Consider the following 6,654-nt stretch of genomic DNA (forward strand, 5'->3'; position numbering starts at 1 on the left):
TATACGTAAATGGACTGAATTTTTGTTTTAAAATTAATTAAAAAATATAAGTGAATAATTACTAATACAAGAAAGCTACGTGCATAAAAAGTGTCCCAAAAATCAAAGCAAACTTTATAAATATTGTTTAAACTACCTACTCATTAAAACTGTCTATTTGTTTATTTACTTAACAGTAGGACTAAAGTACAAAATAATTGCCGAAACCAATATTTTATTATGAGAACTTATTTTCCATGCTTTTGCTAAGAACGATGGACCTGGGAGAAGGCTGTGAACAATATAAGATAGCGTCCGATATACCTAGAGTACACACATCATGCAACCTGATCCGTCCCCGCACCAGGTTTACTAACTAATCACAAATTTAAATATCATCTGTTTCAAATTCACCACTATTTGGAAACCAAAACATAATTTGTTTCAAATTGTGGTCTCGAATTTTGTTTTCTTATTGGACTCTTATTTCTTCAAATTACACTTACTCTAATATGTTCATAAGTTTATTCAAAATTCAAATTTTCATTTCAAAGATAGTCTCTCAAATTCATATCTTATATTTTTTTAATGCAGCATTTATTTTTATTTCCTAATATGGGTTTTTTCTTTTTCTTATAGAACCTCTTCAATTTTATCATTTAATTGCCTTTTTGGACTTAATTATATTCCATAAAAAACTTTATTTATTTATTAAACTTTATAAACATTATACTATCTCTGTATATATTGTATCATTAGTATTATTTTGTTTAAATATCCATAATATTTCATACCTACAAAAATAGTTTTGGCTTCCAAAAAATATACCATTCTATTTTTTTTATTATAATTCTATATTAAATCTACACTGCTTGTTCCTAGATAAGATCTTTCCTCATTATTTTATTATAAGCTTTTTTCAATGCCCATTTGTTTGTAGGTGTTATATTTCTATACATGTTGCCTCTTGAATTAATTGTAGTTTGAAAATTGATAATATATAATTACTTATTTATCTTTTTTAATCAAGTATACATATAATATTATATACCTATTTTTATTAATTTATTTTGCTTGTAAAACGCTTGGCAGGCAGTGCTATTACAATTCAGTGTATGTATAATCAGGTGCACAGCGTATACAAAAATAAAGAGATGTTGATTTATTCAATTTTGTGTGCTTTTGTTAGGCACACATATGTTGTCTGTAGCAGATTCTTGCCTGTAATATGCTATACTATGATAAGATAGTAGAAAGACAGTGTGGAGACAGTTCTGTGGAGGGTGCAACTGGGAACATGCAGAAATGAGAGAGATAAGGAAGTATGTATGACTATCTGACCTTGCTATTCCTGGATCATAGTAAAAATATCCCAGGGTTCTTATCATGCCCAACTTTGATATTATAATTGGACTAGTAGGTAGTGCTTATGCCCTTAGTCTCCCCTTACGATAACCACTGGCAGTTAGATGATGTGATTTATTTCTTTGACAACTAGTCTACGGTGCAGGGAACCACACGGCGAGTTATAAAGATTGGGACAGATTGTCCAAATTGTCAACCGAATAAAAAAAGGGTGGATTCCCAAAATCAGTCATACTAAATATGTACACATGCATAAATACAGGACAAATTGCACAGATTGAGTAAGCATCGAGGTAAGTTCGAGACTCGACTAACTCAACAATTCTTTATTTAAAAAATCTGTCCGAAATAGAAGTTGCAGATGTACTGACAATTTTCTGGGTATAGATCGTAACTAATGGTAACTATACAGTTTACGGCAGGAAATCGCAATGTGTTTGTATCTACGTATTTACGCGTATCCATTCTATATTCGGGATCTATGGCCGGCACGGTTTGCCGGGCCGTCCGTTTGTGTTAAGAGAAAAGTTGCACTTTTGGTATTGTTATAGCATACTGATGTATTGTGAGTTTTGACTGTGTGTTACTAAATTTTTCGCCTTTCGGAAATTTGACGAAATAGTGGACCTTTCATTTAAATTTCGTATAAACCAATCAATCATAACAATGTATTCTCTCCTCCACGTTCTTATTTTAAGTTTGGATTATTGTGAAGTTGACGTTATTGAAGAAAATTCTGCAGTGCCGTTTGTTACCGCTTCTTCCGCACTGACGCTTTGGAAGCGGCAGTAAACTTAGTTTTATAAAACCAAAATGTATGACAATTATTAAGTGATATTGTAATGTCCCATTGTAATTAATAAAAAAAATAATTTGTATTTTTTTAACGATCCGCTAACAGAAATGTTGGAATTCATTCTGTATGCAAACGGTTCTATAACGAAAAGTCCCGTTGACTGAGGACAGTTTCATACTCATCCTAATACACTGCCACTCGAATTCTCACTTAATTATGGAATCATTTAGTGATAAGTACCAGAAGTGCATCCTTAACTCATACAATGTAATGCAATTAAAAAAAAAAGATAGGACCACTCCATCACTCTCCCATGGACTTGGGATTCTTCTTTTAAGCGATGGGCTAGCAACCCGTTACTATTTGAATCTCAATTCTATCTTAAAGCCAAATAGCTGAACGTGGCCTATCAGTCTTTACAAGACTGTAGGCTTTGTCTACCCCGCAAGGGATATAGACGTGATTATATGTATGCTGTATGTATGTAGTGCAATTCCCAAGCAAAAACGGAAAATTCTTATTTGAATGAACTGCAGTCACATCCAATTATGCCTTTAAAGCCGGCTTGTCCATTACACCATTATACGTTAAGCTAAAAAGGGACATGGTTGACTTGCACTGCGTTACTCATTCGCTGTGAATCGGTAACAATGCGCGTGCGCATAAGGCCGATGTGTGTATTGTGTGCCTCGCCTCAGCTGATTGAGTATGCAATGTAAAGGACCTGGCAGAATTGTACTTAATTCGCAAATTGGCAACGAAGTGAAACATTACGTACATACACATACATACATATAATCTTATCCCTTGCGGGGTAGACAGAGCCAACAGTCCCGAAAATACTGAAAGTGCATCGCCTTTCTGACGTTTGTTCCGGATAGGTACGATATTTTGGAGTGTACCAGGAAACTAAACATTTTTTATTGATCATTAGTTAGGTACTTTGACGTCTTTATCAGAGGTGGCTCTTACAATATCTTCCAAATGCAAGTTGTGGGCATTGATACAGATGCGAAATAGTTTTTAGAGATAAGGTTTTTATTGAGAAGAAGTTGAATTGAATTTAATAACTTTTGAAGATTATTTTTTTACAAACTTAACTGTAATCAACGATAAGAAGTTTTGAATTGCTAAGCTAAGCCAATCCTTTGACTTTTGGCTAAATGAAGTTGCTATGAGTGATGACGTCACACTGGTCAGTAGGTAAGCTCCACGGAGCCCCAGTCACCTGCCGTCGGCCGAGGCGTCCACCGCCTATAACACTGTTTGTTTACCTTGTTGCGATTACGCAAAAACTTTGGTGACAGTGACAGATGATTAAGTGAGATAGATATCATGGGGATTAATAGGTGAGTAGTTAATAATTAGTTCTTGATTAATAATTATCGACTAGCTTTCGCCCGCAGCTCCGCCCGCTTAAAAAGTACCATATTTTCCGCTCCTTACCCCTCATACTTATGCAAAATTTCATGGATGGATCCAGTGGTTTTGTCGTAAAAGACTAATAAACGAACACACTTTCTCAATTTATGAGGATGATATAAATCTAGATGTTTATCTAGATATTTTGGCAGGTATTCGTTGGTAGATCACTTAAAATAACAGAATGATTTTCGTATGATGAACAATCATGGATAAGAAAATTAGATTTCATTCATTTATTATTTTCAATTCTATCATTAAGTAAGCCAAACAGCTGAATGAGGCCTATCAGTCTTTTTAAGACTGTTGGCTCTGTCTACCCCGCAAGGGATATAGACGTGATTATATGAATGTAATATGGGACACTTCATATCACTTAATAATTATCATATCTTAAGGTTTCACAACATTGGTTCAATTCATAGTTCCATTTCTCGCCGGAAACTTAATTGTTCGTTCGTATCTCCACCGCGCCCGTATGTTCTGTGCGATTCGGCTTTATGCTGCTTATGTGTCCCTGGTATATGGAAAGTCAAATGTGTTGAATTTGTTTTTTTTATTGACCACAGACGCTTTTTAGCCGGTTAACAAAAAGCATCTCAAAAAGCATCTCAATACTTTTTTATTGCTCAGGCCGCAAATTCGCTCACGTTTTGTTTGAACACATACATGTACGTACATACATATAGTGACGTCTATATCGCTTGCGGGGTAGACAGAGCCAACAGTCTTGAAAAGACTGAATGGCCACGTTCAGCTATTTGGCTTAATGATAGAATCGAATGAACGAATCGTTTGAATAATAATAAATAAATAAATAAATAAATAAATATATACGGGACAAGTTACACTGATTGAGTTAGCCTCGCAGTAAGTTTGAAACTTGTGTTACGAGATACTAACTCAACGATACTATATTTTATAATAAATACTTATATAGATAAACATCCAAGACCCAGGACAATCAGAAAAAGTTCTTTTCTCATCATGCCCTGGCCGGGATTCGAACCCGGGACCTCCGGTGTCACAGACAAGCGTACTACCGCTGAGCCACAGAGGCCGTTAAAATAATAACAAAATTAAAATCATATAATGTAGGTCAGCTATTTATGCTACCAACGTAATCAAAGATGATATATCTTTGATCATCGTATTTTGGAAAATAAACATACTGATTTGGTTGATACAGGCAAAGCAGGAAGTAATCTTTTGCCCATTTTTCCACATTAAATGGGAAGTTTCCGAAATAACAATTCGATGGTCGTGTTATTCGGAAAATACGGGAAACACGATGAACCCCAACCCCTGTTGCGTATTATGAGCGCGTTACACGCTTGCCAATGGGAAATAAAAGTGTAGGGTGTCTCCTACACCCTGCATATTGGGTAATTTATATAGGTAGTCTGCTATTCGTAGATAATATTGTTACTTAAGAAAGTGTTCTCCACTCAAAAATACTAGAAACTTGGTCAAAAGTATGTTTGTTATGTTAAGATGCGACCATGCATAGAAGTAAAAAAAAATCGAAAAAAATAATAAACGTAACTTAACAAAACACATATATACATATAACAATAATATATAACAATAACAAATCCTTAAAACTAATACAGGTGTGCTGTAGCAAATCGAAGTCTTCATAATTCAGCGATCTTTTTGCACTGAAAGAGTACAAAAACGCTGATTTTCAGTTATCACCATTTGAAGTAGATGCGGGTACTGAAAAACTAAACTAAAGTACATACATACATACATAAAATCACGCCTTTTTCGCGGAAGGGGAGACAGTGACTACATCTTTCCACTTGCCACAATCTCTACATACTTCCTTCGCTTCATCCACATTCATAACTCTACCTGACCTGACCCTTTGCCAGGACGTCCTTAATTTGATCAAGATACGTTCGTCTAGGCCTTCCCACTCCGTATTTTCCTTTTTAAACTAAAGTAGATAAGTTAAAAAAATTAAATTCGATGTCACTATTTCTGATTCTCAGTTCTGACAAGTCATTCAGTTAAACGTAGCCTTCGATTCGTCATCTAAACTCATTGCTTCGAGAAGGGGAGACCTCATTCAGGCTTTTTCTTGAAAAATTCTGATTCTACCTTTTTTGCTTAGGATGCTTAGATCATCTCAAATTCAAAATTCTAAAATTTTCTTCATTATTATGGGATCCTTCGTATCACTTAATAATTGTCTCATGTCTTTTGGTTTCACAACATTGGTTGACGTCAAATAAATTATTCAAAACTAACTTTACTGCCGCTTCCAAAGCGTCAGTGCAGAAGAAGCGGTAACAAACTGCACTGCAGCATTTTCTTCATTCTCTCAGAAAAGCTTATAAATCATGATCCAGCAGGCGTTACACCAGATAGCATCCTCTCCTGTTTGATGACAAGACCGGTGTCCACCTTACAAATCCGCTTCTTCGCGATCTTTTTCCTCACCGCAAAAGCATCGGTTAGCAATAAAATTATTGTATCTTATTAAAAAAATAATTAGAGTACATGGTACCGAAAAACTTCCATGAACAGACTTATGAATGTGGATGACGCGAAAGAAGGAGGCAGGGATCGTGGCAAGTGGAAAAATGTAGTCTTTGCCTACATCTCTCTAGGAATGAGGCGTGATTTTATGTATGTACTAGCTGTGCCCGCGACTTTGTCCGCGTGAAATAGTTATTTTGGCCATCATTGAAGCTCTCAAGGATGAATAATTTACCCCGTTTTTTTTTCCAAATTTTCATTTTTCATTAATTCACACCAGTATTTCCTGAGATTAGCACGTTCAAACAAACAAACTCTTCAGCTTTATAATATTAGTATAGATGAGTACATGGTGGAATTCAAATTTGTGCAATTAATTTCCTTGGTCCATTTCAATCATTTATGACTTTTATGTTTATAATTGCACAGCCTTGAAAAATAAAACCATCGAGGGTAAAAATCAGCTGTCAGTTCCATAGCGTGACGGCGTTATGCTACATTTCCATTGCATTTTCAACACTTTCACATTACGTGCCATGCGTTATCTAACTAGTTCAATTCATTTAACGGATAAATGGACATACGTACACGAAGATCGAATTTTT

This window comes from Amyelois transitella, chromosome 18, assembly GCF_032362555.1.
Source record: "Amyelois transitella isolate CPQ chromosome 18, ilAmyTran1.1, whole genome shotgun sequence".
NCBI lineage: Eukaryota > Metazoa > Arthropoda > Insecta > Lepidoptera > Pyralidae > Amyelois > Amyelois transitella.